The sequence below is a fragment of the Agrilus planipennis genome, unplaced genomic scaffold (assembly GCF_000699045.2).
Source record: "Agrilus planipennis isolate EAB-ADULT unplaced genomic scaffold, Apla_2.0 scaffold127, whole genome shotgun sequence".
Classification (NCBI taxonomy): domain Eukaryota; kingdom Metazoa; phylum Arthropoda; class Insecta; order Coleoptera; family Buprestidae; genus Agrilus; species Agrilus planipennis.
In genome coordinates, this window is record NW_020442450.1 from 799633 (window position 1) to 813401 (window position 13769).

The following is a 13769-nucleotide window of genomic DNA, read 5'->3' on the forward strand; positions in this document are numbered from 1 at the left end:
TTACAAAATATGGTATTATGCTAAAGAATACAGAAATTATATTAAAAAATCAATGCGAACTGTGACCTTAAATTTGTGTAGACATTATTGGTAACTCATCCGGCACGTAACTAGTAGCCTTTAATTAACTCTTACCTCTAAATTATGATTAGTTATTTGACTTCTTATAAGTTTGTTCTTTATTAAGTTCATAAAAAGAAAAGTTTGCTCGAACGAATTTGATGACCCAAAAGTCGTCAGCACCCCAAAAGCTATTCGTTCTATTTGGGCTACGTGTCTGTCCGTTCCGCTTTAGCTTTTAATTTTTTTAGAACCTGAAGAGCCGCAATTGCCTCTTGAAAGAGCCGCGGTTTGCCGACCCCTGCACTAACTAATAAACGAATATCTAAATTTATCATCTGGCAGGTGCTTTCGCAAGTACCTAATATAAACAAAAATATCATTAGAGAATAATTTAAACAGTCGAGAAGGGAATGCAAGAACAAATGTGCAAATGAAGCTGCTTAATTAAAATTTATTTGTGTACTTACTAATGATTCATTCAAGCAGACGAACACGGACGCTACGGACTTCGCCATTATTCCTGGATATTAATATTCCTTTTGAATGTGCCAAAGAAGCACAGTCTAATTCTAGTTGAATTTATAGAGTAATCAAATATAATTGAAAGCAGCGAGCTCCACAATATTTAATAAAAACAACAATGTTAGTACCTATTCTGAGCAGATTCTCATACGCTATAGGAAAATACATATATTTTTTCTGATAGTATTATTCCAATTTTCGTGTTTATCAATAAAGCTAAGCGAATATATTTATATTCAGTAACATTTATTTTTGAAGCAACGATTAATAAAAGTTTTAAATATTTTTTTGCGAACTCCTCTGTCTTTAAAATTAACGTCCAGTTGCGATATTTGTAGTACTCAATATGTAACTAATGTACTGTAAAATTGAAACATCAATATTTATCAAAGTTAGAAATTTTAAACAGCAATTAAGTAATGCGAGAGGGTCGGTTTTGCTATATTTCATTGTCAGACTAGAAAATTAACCTTGATTTTGCAGATCCTAATATTTCGCTTGTTGTTTGATAACCACAATGTGTTTTCATAATTTTAGTTTTAATTTCAACTTATAAGTTAAATAAAATTACTTAATTAATATTACTTGAACCCGACCAATTAAAAATTTCACTCAAAGGAATCATTAAATTATTAAATTAATTGTCGCCAGTGTCGCTAAATACAAGTATTTGTTTTAAATTTTCAGCCATATTAATTAAGCAGCACCTTCATCTTAGTCCCCTTTTGTTGTTACATATCTGTTGTTACATGTATAGAATGCACAATTTCAGATAATATATCAGTAGCTACTATCTACTTTGCATTCCTTCAACATTGGATATTCTAGTTAAGTGAAAAGAAGATTTTTTAAAGTTATGATACATACAAAATATTTTTGGTAAATTTTAAAAAGACTTTCTCATAAAAAATTCCACATTGTGTGTGAAATTTTGGGGTTTTAGTGCTTTAACCTCCCTTCCGACTACGTTCCTGAAAAATTTAAATCGTCCATACACGTAATGGCGCCCCTGGCATCGAGTATTAATTATATGACATGCTGGCCACTTGTGAATTTATATCGATAACAATAATTTAATCGTTATGTTTCAATATCCAATATTAACAAAAGTTTCTTATGTCTTACCATTTAGGGTAAGGGGGAGTCCACAATTATCTAATTTTCTTCTATAAAAGTGTTTCGGTGATGGTGTTTCAAAATAAACACATCAACACCGTGAGCTGTTTTAATTAAAACAAGTACAGAAAAAAAACAAGTTGCAAAAAATGGTCACTGAAATGTTCAAGTTACGAGTTCTTGGTACAAAAGTTGAAATACTTGTTCTCGTCTTTCATAAACTTTTGGGTGTTTCATTCCCACCAGCCAGTAATGCTGGTGGGCGGGCAGTCCCTCCGGACTATGCCGGAAGGTAGGGCGGAAGGCCCTCTTCAGCCTGCTTTCAGGAATCGTGGGAATGGGTGGGTGGTGGTTCGGGTGAGAAAGATGAGACGGACGAAATGAAGACAGAAGAGAGTGAAAGATTATCTGTGGAATATTACTGCCTCAGCATTTGCCTAAGTGATCCAAGGAAACCACAGAAAAACTTGGACCAAGGCAGACGGACCCGGAATCGAACCTGCGTCCTCCCGAATGCTAAGCAATGGTCTAGACCTCTAGGCCATGCCGCTCGTCTTTCATGAATTGGTACAATTAATATATATACTTATAGAAGGGTAGGTACGCCCTTCGACAAACAGAGATGGTAACGCCCATTTGGTTCTGAAAAATATTGAATTTGAATTAGAAGATGCCGACACAGCGGGTGCTTGCAAAAGTTTATGAAAGTAGGTAATTGTACATTTGCGAACCATCCCTGTTTGTAGATATCCAGTTCGAAGAAATTCCCAGGCGTGCCTATGAATAAATATCTTCAAAGTGATAATAAAAATTTGTACAAACTAACAACTATCGTAAACTAATAGAAATATAAAACTTAACTTAAAGTACGTCTTCTTAATATTACAAAATATATACAATGACTATATACAATTAACAAGGACCGAACAAAAAGGATGAGGAGGATCTAATCTAAAATCAAGATAATTCTGCCTACTTGAAGGCTTCTTTACTTGAGTTTTGTTTCTGCTTCTTTCAAAAAAGTTTGTGTCATTTAATAAAATTGACTTTACGTCTCTTTCAAAAATATGTTTGCGATTTTTTTCAATATTCGAAGTAATTTTAAACGTAAGGCAAACGCACGTGATATGTTTTGACGCAGTTGAAAGGAGTTGTAACAATTCGCATTATTAAAGGTGAACGTTGAACGTGGCAGTAGCTTTAACGGCGTTTACGACGACATTTTATGGAAAGGAAACTTGCTGCCGGATTATTCCGGTCGTGTACATCCTAATTGGCAATAACGAAACTTTGCGGCGGAAAATTAAATCTAACCCAGTCAACATTCACGACGGAAACGTCATAAATTCAAAATCGAAACACCTTGACGCAGCCCCCAATGTACCCATTCATAATGATGTTTAATTTAAATTGAACTTGTGCTGGTGCTTATTCTATATTTACGTCCAATTTTCACAGATGCTTCTACTTACGAAGTTATGGTTTCAGGAACTTCGGAACTTCGTTACAATTAGAAATAAGACAAATCAGAGTTGGAAGAACAGTTTTGAAGGAGACGAAATAGAAAAGAACAATAAATAAGTAAACATTAAGCAGATTAACTTGTTCGGTTTAATAGCCATCGTTCTTTTCGAGCAATATATCTTATGCTTGATTAAAACTTTTTGGATTCCGTTTATTTACTGTTTCAACGTCGTGGAAACCGCCTTTCTACTTAATGTCCCAAATAAGTTCTAATGAAGTTCCGAATTTTCTGAGCGAATAGTCTTATGATTCGTTTGTTTTTTTTTTGAAGTGAAACTTCTTTACGCTCGGTAGGGTAAGTTCGTTTTATGCGAGTTGCTATGTAACGAAATCATGCAACGCATTTCCCCGCTGTCTGTCCTTATGTATGCTTAGATCTTTAAAACTACGCAACGGATTTTAATGCGTTTTTTTTAAATAGATAGAGCGATTCAAGAGGAAGGTTTATATGTATAATACATGCATAATATAATAAAGAAACACTGATAATTTTAGAGGTTTGTAATGTGACGTCGAAAATAAACACATTTTTTTGCGCTTACATTGCAAACGCTGGCTGAACCCTACGAGATAGATCAAAATAATATACTACAGTATTGTACACCTTAAAAAGATCTACAAAAAGGTCCGTGATGGTATATGTCTATCTCTTAGCGAACCGAGCGGCATGCCCTAAAGGTTTAGACCATTGCTTAGTATTTGGGAGGACGCCGGTTCGATTCCGGGTCCGTCTGACTTAGCCCAAGTTTTTCTGTGGTTTCCTTGGATCACTTAGGCAAATGCTGGGGCAGTAATATTCCACAGATAATCTTTCACTCTCTTCTGTCTTCATTTCGTCCGTCTCAACTTTCTCACTCGAACCACCACCACCCATTCCCACAATTCCTGAAAATAGGCTGAAGAGGGCCTTCCGACCTACCTTTCAGCGTAGTCCGGAGGGACTGCCCGTCCACTAGCATTAGTGGCTGGTGGGAATGAAACACCCAAAAAGGTTTAAAAAGGTCTCTTAGGAATAACCCACAATAACCATTTTTAACTTCCCATTAGGAAGTTATTGTAATTGGGTCGAAAAGTGAAATCGGAATTTTCATTATATTTCCACGTTTTAACATATTAGTAGCATGCTAGCCAATTTTTTTGATGATGTGTGTATGTACGTACGTACGTACGTACGTACGTACGTACGTATGTACGTACGTTCGTATGTCAGCATTTTTTTCGTTTTCGATATCTCAAGAACGGATTGAGATATCGCCCTCAACCAAAATTTTTTCGAAAGATATTATCATAATGAAGATCTGAAAGAAATTTGAACGAAATCGGTCAAGCCGTTTTTTTTTTATAAAAAAAAAAACGAATTAATTACAAACAATTTAATTAAAATACGTTCTAATCTAATCACAACAATGAAGTTACGGAATCAATAATAACGAAATATCATTATTCAAGACAGGGAATAACATATTATAATAACATATTATAATAAAAATTTGTTTATAACAAAATGAATTGTTATAAACAATCGATAAACAATAAAAAATAGTATTTACCAATTGACTGATGCAAGTACTCTATCAATTCGGTTTTCTCAGACGAAATACTGTTTCTTATGGGTTTATAAAATGACGAACTCTCAAACATTGTTTGTTATTTATTATTGTGCCGCGTTTTTTTCAAACTTTAGAAACGAATGTACTTTACAATAACTGTATTATCTAATGGGAAGTTAGTCGTATTAGCACCGACCAAAATGTGCTCAGACCAATTTTTTATTTTTTACTTTTTACGAAAAATAATGGCTTATTTACGAAGCAATTTTAAGCAATACAGCATTAATCCTTATCCAATTAGGTACTTTTAAATACATTGTGCATTTAAGATAGATCAATATGGCCCTTTACAGCGTGTAATTTAAATGAATATTTTCGAAGATATTACAGACTTAAAATTCAGGGACATAGCGGTACCGGCCGGTTTGTATTGTCCAATAACAAAAAAGCTGTGATTGTTGTATATAAAAACATTCTATAGTGTATTTACTATCAGCATTGCACCCGTGCGAAGCATAGTGTACAAATAATACTATTAAACCAATTTCTCAACCCCCATCCCGGTATGTTTATCTGTTTGAAGAAGTATCACTTCAGTAGCGTGTTGTATAATTACACGTTGTATTTTTTTTTTAATTAAAAAGTTAGGGCGTTGGAAATAAAACAGTTTTTTGCTCGCTGTTATGAAGTAGTATAGAGAGGGAATTTGTGCCATATGTCGTTGAATAAATAAATGGGTCTAAACGCAGTCCCTTTTGCATTGTACTGCTATTGTTTCAACTTATAAAGCAACCATTATGAAATTCAGATTTCTCTTTAATAATAAATTATGAAGATTCGGCATGAATAGTAGATTATACAAAGTTAAAAAAAAAATAGTAAACCGAAATGTAAAGTCTATCAAAAAGTGAAATTTTCTCAAATGTATGGGAATTAAATAAGTTCCAGTTAAATGTGGAATACAATTTCAAAGTGGTGAAATGTAATAAACATTCAAAAATTATTTAAGTTGCTTTATCTTTATTATATTGAACTCGTTTTTCCCCAGCGACTTCCTTCAAATTAAAAAAAGTCCCATCAAAATCGACTTTGCCGTTTCGAAGATTAGTTAGTTAGTCTGGATTACTTCTGACAACCTGCTTTTCGTAACTTGTAATGTTGCGTTGAAATTGGTTCGTCTGTTTTTATTTAACATTAGACATAAACAGAAAAACAACTAAAATAGAATAAAATTTATTCTTCAAAATAATTCTATAATCGTTAAATAATAAATTCTGGAAAACAGAAACAGAAATTCTAATAAAAGTTTTGAACAAAACTAATATAAAAACTAAATGTAGTAGGGGTACCAAAATAATAAATTGCAATAGTTAAAAGTTAATATTCAAAATTTACTGGAGTCAAATTTTTATTTAGACAATGTAACATTTACAAATTTTTTGGACTCTGTCTGTTCCTCTTTAGTGTTTGCATAAGGAACCGTATAATAATCACGAATTACGGTTAATAACAATATGAGAATGCGTGAAGTAACCGTAACCGTAACCATTGCAATACTAGCTGTAACACTTTTTTGCACGATACCATGTTTTATAATAATTTATTTAACAATTTAATATTAGTAAACAAAAATAATTCAAACACTACCTTAAGTAGAAATTGGAGACTGTGGTAAATGATTAAAAAAAAAAGGGACTCATCCAAATTATCACTACAAATTGCTTATTGCGAACAAGTGTTTCGCCCTCATCTTAATGTAACTAATTTAAGAACAATAAATAAATCGTTGATGAATAGTATAATAATATTTGCCTATCTAACTAATTATGGGAAAACGTAGAAAATGGTAGGGACACCATTAGGGTGAATGAAGATTATCGCACGTTTCACCATCGTAATCCATGCGCTTCTAATGATTCACAAATATGGCTGATTGTATGATTTCTAATTGATCTAGTAACCGTCAAGATAATTGTTAGCCCGCAATTTCAACATTTAATTTTGATGTACTAATATTGTATCTATTTCTGCCTAAGAGGGATTTATTGTGGTATTAATAATGTATTATGTATTAATAATGTACCCATAATATTATAAGCCAGGGGTCGGCAACCTTTTGAGTTGGAAGAGTCGAAAATTACAATTTATAAAATTTCAAAGTTTTTAAAGAGCCACAAAATTTTTTCTTGCCAAAAATAAATAGTACTCGCATTTAAATAATTTTTTTTTGATAAAAAACTAATCTATTTATTCATAAGAAAGAATATCTATTTATATACAACACTAACTTTTACTTGAATAACAAACAATTGAGCAAACAAATTCCATGGAAGCCATGGCTTTGCATGGTTATTCAAGTAGAAAATTTAAACTTTACTAAACAATGTAACTTGTAGTTAGAATAAAAAAAAGAATAATAACATACATTTGAGCAAACAAATTCAATGGGAGTGTTGGCTTTAGACAGTTTGGATAAATTTGGCTCATAACTTGTTGTTTTAAGTTTCAAACACGACTCTAAATTTTCATTTAGTAATTGGCTTCTTACTTTACTTTTAATTATATTATGCAAGGGCTTGCTCGCACGGATATGTCGATCCGAAGACAGTCAGCACTCCATATGCCAACTTCTTCACCTGACTGTAACAATCTGGAGGATTATTGGGATGCGGTGAAAAGCGAGTGCAAGTGGCTGAGAGATAGAACCAATGCCTAATCCTCGTTAATCAATTCAGAACGATTTTTAAATGTTTTTTTTTTTTTATAAAATAAATAATATTTTCCTATAGAGCCGCAGCTTCACATCCAAAGAGCCGCAGGTGCCGATCCCTGTTATAAGCTAACAAAATTATGACCTACAATTCCTGGTGGAGGAGTCAGGTACTTCATTAAATTTAAGTAAAGCTTCACAAAACTTGAAAATTGTTGAGGAGTGGACATTTTACAACGTATGCGTCTTGATGGAACATAAGTTTTAGAATAAGTTTTATTACCATTATCATCACCATCATAAGATTATTACTCCTAAGATTGGTTGGACATGCACCTCTACTCTTTTCTATCCTGTGCTAATCTTCGCATTCCCCTAAAACAAGAACATCCCATATCCCTAACTATTTGTGAACAGTAATCTAATGTAGATCTACTTCTACTGATCTTAATTCCTATTTTTACAACAAATGTGGCGAAAATCAATTTATAATCGAAGCTTTATCAGCATGAACTCAGTTACTTTAAAAGGTTCTTAAAGTTTAAACTTATGTGAAAGCTTTTAAAAACTTTTAGCTGAGGGAATTTTAATGAATCAATTTAATTCGAATTTCTAACTTTTATCTTAGGTGGAGCAGACCTGAGAAAATTGTTATAGCCCTTATCTATCATGTCGTTACAGAGTAGGTAGAAATATCATTTGCATTATTTACTGTCGACGATTACTTTTTGAATATGATGTTTTTCGGTTGTTATACTTATTATGCAAGATGGAAAAACGTTTTAACATTAATTATTAGACAAAATTAGAAAAAAGAAGTTAGAGGTAGAAAAGTTATAATTCAATTGAACATGCGGAGTATTGGGCAATCTAAGGTAAAAATTCATGACATTCTGAATTACCTCTATAGAACTTGGTCCCATGTTTTTGTTGAAATATCATTCATTTCTGGATGGTTTTATCCTTTTTGCTCCGAAGAATGAGGTTGAAGTGCGGACGTGTTGTGTTGAGCTCTGCATATTTGTATGGTTTTGGGGATGTTCTGGCGATTTGAACTTTGATGTTTGAGTGGTGGGACGTTGTATTGAGTGAATGGAATAAATAGCTATTCGTTTTTTGAACTTCTTTAGTGCTTTTTCTCAAGTGAATAAAATTTACGTTTTTAGAGTTAACTTGCTCGTGTGGTCGAGTGAGATTATCTCTTGGCAAAAAAGATAATACAAAAACAGGTATACCTATCATGAAAGGCAAAAAAGAAATTAATGTTAGTAAATTTTGATGGAAAATAAAGAGAATGAAGAAATTATGAACAGAAAAGCGGAAAGCCGTAACTAGGGAGCTAAATAAAGACGTAATGCAGAAGAATAAAAAAGAAATTAATAGATTAATAGAATAAGTGAGCTGATGAAGTATTTAAAAAAAAGGAAGAAGAGAAAAAAGCAAATAACGTGGAAAAGAGGCATAGGCATGAAGAAGTACTACGTAAGTTGGAGAAAATAAAAGAAAAATGTATGAACAGTTCTAAAACGTGGTTAAAAACAGAAAGAAACAATTGGAAAGTAGAAGTAAAGGAAGTGGTATTTGAGGAGCTGCTGGAGATAGGAAAACATGTGCCGGTGCAAACTGAGAAACAAAAGAAAAGAATGAAGATATATCCAACAGAACTGGAAAAGAATAGAAAGAAAGAAAAAAAAAACAAAACCTGATGATTTTTAGAATATAGTTGGAGGAAAACAAAGAGAAGAGAGAGTTGGAAAGATTCATAAAAAAGAAGATGGTCTTGAAGGTGGAAGTAAAAAAGTATGGAAATTTAAAAGAAAGATATATGGAACAGAAATGGAGAAGTGGGAAGAGAAGGTACAGCTGGTTACAAACAATAAAAGGCTGAGGGGGATAGATGTGTATATAAAAGATGATACAGGCCTGACGCTGGAAGCTGGCGGAAATTTTAAAATGGCGTGGATGCGCGGTGGCAAAAGTAGGCAGTTTTAGGTATAAAGATTGCAGCCCTCATTCTTCAGTATTCCTATCAGGGGCGTAGATTAAATATTTAAAAATAGGGATCAGTGAGCAAGTAATAGACAGACAAACAGAAGAATTAATTGTTGTGAGAGTGAATGTGAAAACTACCTATAAAACAAAAGCAATAGGTTAATTTTTTCTTTTTGGTAAGTTATGTTTCTACATTGTTTCCTAGTACGCTACTGTCCTATCTGTATTAATATTATAATTTACGCCTACTGAAAGCTTATTTGTGTATCGGTTCGAAGTGACTTAGCCAAATAGGTCATAAATGGGCAAGTACCTGCGCGACCGCTCGCCAGCTTCCTTCGTCAGACCTGTATGAGTGTGGATGTAGAAAAAATGTGGACAAGACGATTAAAGTTGGGTACAGTAAGATAATAACAGATAAAGAAGTATGGATATGGAACGAAGAAAATGAAGAAATGGCAAAAAAGGAAAAGAAGCGTACATCTTCGAAGGAATAAGAGGCTGGACGCGAAGAAAGAATAGAAGTACATACAATAAGAAAAAAGTGACAATAAAAATGGAAGAGACTACAATGCGAATGAAGGTATTAGCAGAAAAAGAAGGCGGCAGGACAAGTTGATGGAATCCTAAGGTTATCTTGGATTTACACGATAGAAAATGTAGATAACCTTAGCAGTTTGAACAAAGTATATTAGTGTATATCCATTTTTCACCCCAATCATTGTTTACTGAATCGTTTGTATTATCCACAGATCTCTATTCTTAACACCCTTCATTATCTATTTTATGCTTGAAATTTTTGTTTACTTGCAGTTCTTTATTTTCACCCTATTCACGAATGATAAAGCATATATTATAATATTTGTACTCTCACAGAATTTGGCTATTCAAACCATCCTCATTATAAGGTGATGTTTTATTTAATTTTTTATTTGTATATTTACTTTCAGTTTGTAAATTTTTATACAGTTACTTCTGCAGCAATGTAAGTGTGTAATTCAAATTCTAATAAGTATAGAAGGTTTTATTTATACAAAGATACATCCATCTATCTCTATATCTATTCCGAATGCAGCTTTGTTTCAAGCCAGTAATAACCTAACGTTCCCACATCGCCGATGAATTGTGGCTTTTCCTACAGCAAGTAAAGGATATCATCAAATGCGAACGAAACTGTTGCTTATTTCGATTTAACTCAAAGCGAAACAAGTATTTCATACGAAGACGTCATACGAGATTTAATGGGTTCCTTGGTTGCCAGCCCCCTGGATTCCTGGCAACAGATTCGCATGAACGCATCAGTTATTCGGAAAATCACGGGATAAACAAACAGCTTGGGCGTCTCTTCGCTCTTATACGCAAATGAAAATTAAATAGTATCGATTTTCTTTTCTCTTACATTCGATGCAGTAAAACGGAATGCATATATTTTAATATTTTCGACCTTGCAAAGCGATGGACAAATATTAAACTTTCTTAGAAAACTAACAGGTCAACTTAACTTCTACGAGTTAACTTAATTTTATTATAATGGTCCGCAATTTTCCATTCTCAGAAAGAGTCTTTACACTTTATAAGGTTGAAATTTTCAACAGAAACCGTTACATATATATTTCCCATTAAAGGGGATGCATTTTAATAGTTTGGACCTTGCAAGAAAACTAGCCGACGGATCAACTTCTAAGGGCCAACTTAAATTTATTATAATGGTCCGCAATGAAAAAAGGAAAGATAATTTTCCATTCTCAGAAAGAGTCTACATTTCATAAGGTTGAAATTTTCAACAGAAACCGTTACATATATATTTCCCATTAAAGGGGATGCATTTTAATAGTTTGGACCTTGCAAATTGAAAGTCAAGTATGAAACTTCTTTAGAAAACTAGCCGACGGATCAACTTCTAAGGGCCAACTTAAATTTATTATAATGGTCCGCAATGAAAAAAGGAAAGATAATTTTCTATTCTCAGAAACGGTCTCTACATTTTATAAGGATGAAATTTTACAACAGAAACCGTTACATATATATTTCCCATTAAAGGGGATGTATTTTAATAGTGTGGACCGTGCAAATTGATAGTCAAGTATGAAACTTCTTTAGAAAACTAGTCGACGGATCAATGGCTCGAAATGAAGAAAGGACAAATCATTTTCCATTCTCAGAATGGGTCTCTACACGTTACAAGGATGATTTATGACCATTTAATAAGAGTGAATATTTTTAAATTTGGATCTACTTGACTAATCATGAGATTAAAATTCTTTCTTTTAATTTCATTTTTTTAGGATACTACTTTTTTCTTTATTGGTTGCTAGAACGAAACGTTTGTGTTTGTTGGTATATATTCGATTTATGTTAATTTTTTTATACGAGCGTTACTCAATTTCTCCAATTAGTCTAGGTCAGGGATGGCGAACCTTTACGAATCGACGTGCCATTTTTATAAAGAGAAGTTTAATCAGGTCATAGACGTGCCATCAAATAATTTTGTCTCTGTGATTATTGCGAAAATAATAAATTATATCAACTCAAAATTCTTTATTTACTGCAAAAAATAGAAACATTTTGCAATGTTTCAATTATAAGTGTAATTTAAATTAAAGTAAAATTAGTGTGATTTCTGTTGTTGCAGATTAGATGACAAATAACTTATGTTAGGGTTGGGATTGTTACGGATGTTACTTTTAGCAGAATGCATGATGAACTGGAGTCATCTGTCAAACGGTTTCTAAAAATCAATCACAGAAACAAATTCTTCAGTAACTTGGTCTTCGTCTGGTTTCTCATGTATTTCTAAGTTTTTGTCATATTTTTTCAAATTTGGAAAACACTTGCAGTTTCTTGTGATGATGTCGTTCCTGAAAATTGGCAGTTTAGCCTCAAAAGCGCGAATGACATGATTATGAATATGACGATAATTGTTTTATTTATGCTTTGAAGTTTCATGTTTAAATTATTTGACGTGACGTGCCCAAAATATTGCGTCGCGTGCCACTAATGGCACGCGTGCCATTGGTTCGCCATCCCTGGTTTAGGCAATATGAGCGGTATTGTTTAAATCACGAAAGTATTGAAGCTAATTTTTATACGTCAGTATAATTAAATTATATTATTTCAAATCCTAAACTATTTAGCAAAAAGACATTTTTTAGAAGAATTTTTGTAGTGTTCAATATACTAAACTGAATTAATTTTCTACTACAGATAACCTCAGACGAATGAGTAAAAATTATTGCTGCTGTCACGCCCTCGCCGGGAATCGAACCCGAGTACCTGGTTTTACGGATCATTGCTTTGCGGTAGAAAATATTTTTCCTTTAGAACTTTCTTTGGTGTTTTCATTCCTTTTGATAAAAACAGGAAACTTAATAAGAGACCATTTTGTATCGCTGTTCCAGCTTGTCTCATCGTTCATTTTCTTTAGTGTACTTGAGTGTTTTGGTCGGCGTTCGTCCCCGAACCCCGAAATGCTTTTTTATTTACGGCTAATAGAAAATTGTCACCTACATCAAACCACAGATGATCGATTACGTGAGCAAGCACAGAAGAAGTCCATAAATCATTCTGATTTTGCAGTGACAGCTTCAAGTAAACTTTTCTGTTTATTTTAACAGATGGAACTGTTACCTCTAATAACCCCATTAAAAAAAAGAGAAATGAGACGAACTACACAATAAACGCTTGGAGGAAACGTTGAATCAGTTGGATGAATTATCTTAAGATGGGAAGGCTTGTTAGAAACGAAATTTCTCACAGAATTTCTGAGTAAAACTTTCCAGGAATTAACTAACATGTTTCAGTACATTAATTTCAATTTGCGTAAGAATCCCACAATTCCCGCATTTCTCCTCCGAAATCAGTGAGTTGTGAATTCACTGAAACACTGAAAGTACTTGCCTTATTCATACATATATTGCAGATGAATTCTCTTGGGAAGTGTAAAACTTAATGAACTTCAAAACATTTCCATTTTCTGTAAATTTATCTTCAATGTAAGAACACGTAAGTGGCTATAAGGGCGTAAATATGAATTAGAAGAATCATCCAAGACGTACAGCTTAATGTTTTTATCAATCAAAATAATATCTGATTGTTGGCAAAATAAGATGCATTCTGAAATCAACAGGTTGTGAAATATTGGCATCGATGAGATCGGTAATATTCATCTTATGGATTTTGAAAACAGTTAAACTTTCCTTGAAGGACGGGTTTATTTCTTTATTCAGCAAATGAATGAAAAAAATAGACTGGTATTATGATGAGGTCGTCACTCCTAAGATGGTTGGGCACGC

General features: G+C 33.1%; 1 long non-coding RNA gene across 3 annotated transcripts in view; it reads left to right on the forward strand.

The window, feature by feature from the left end:
* The window catches only part of LOC108736454, a 52413-nt gene that overhangs the window by 28568 nt on the left and 10076 nt on the right, over window positions 1-13769 (forward strand). The gene's annotated exons all lie outside the window — the stretch shown is intronic.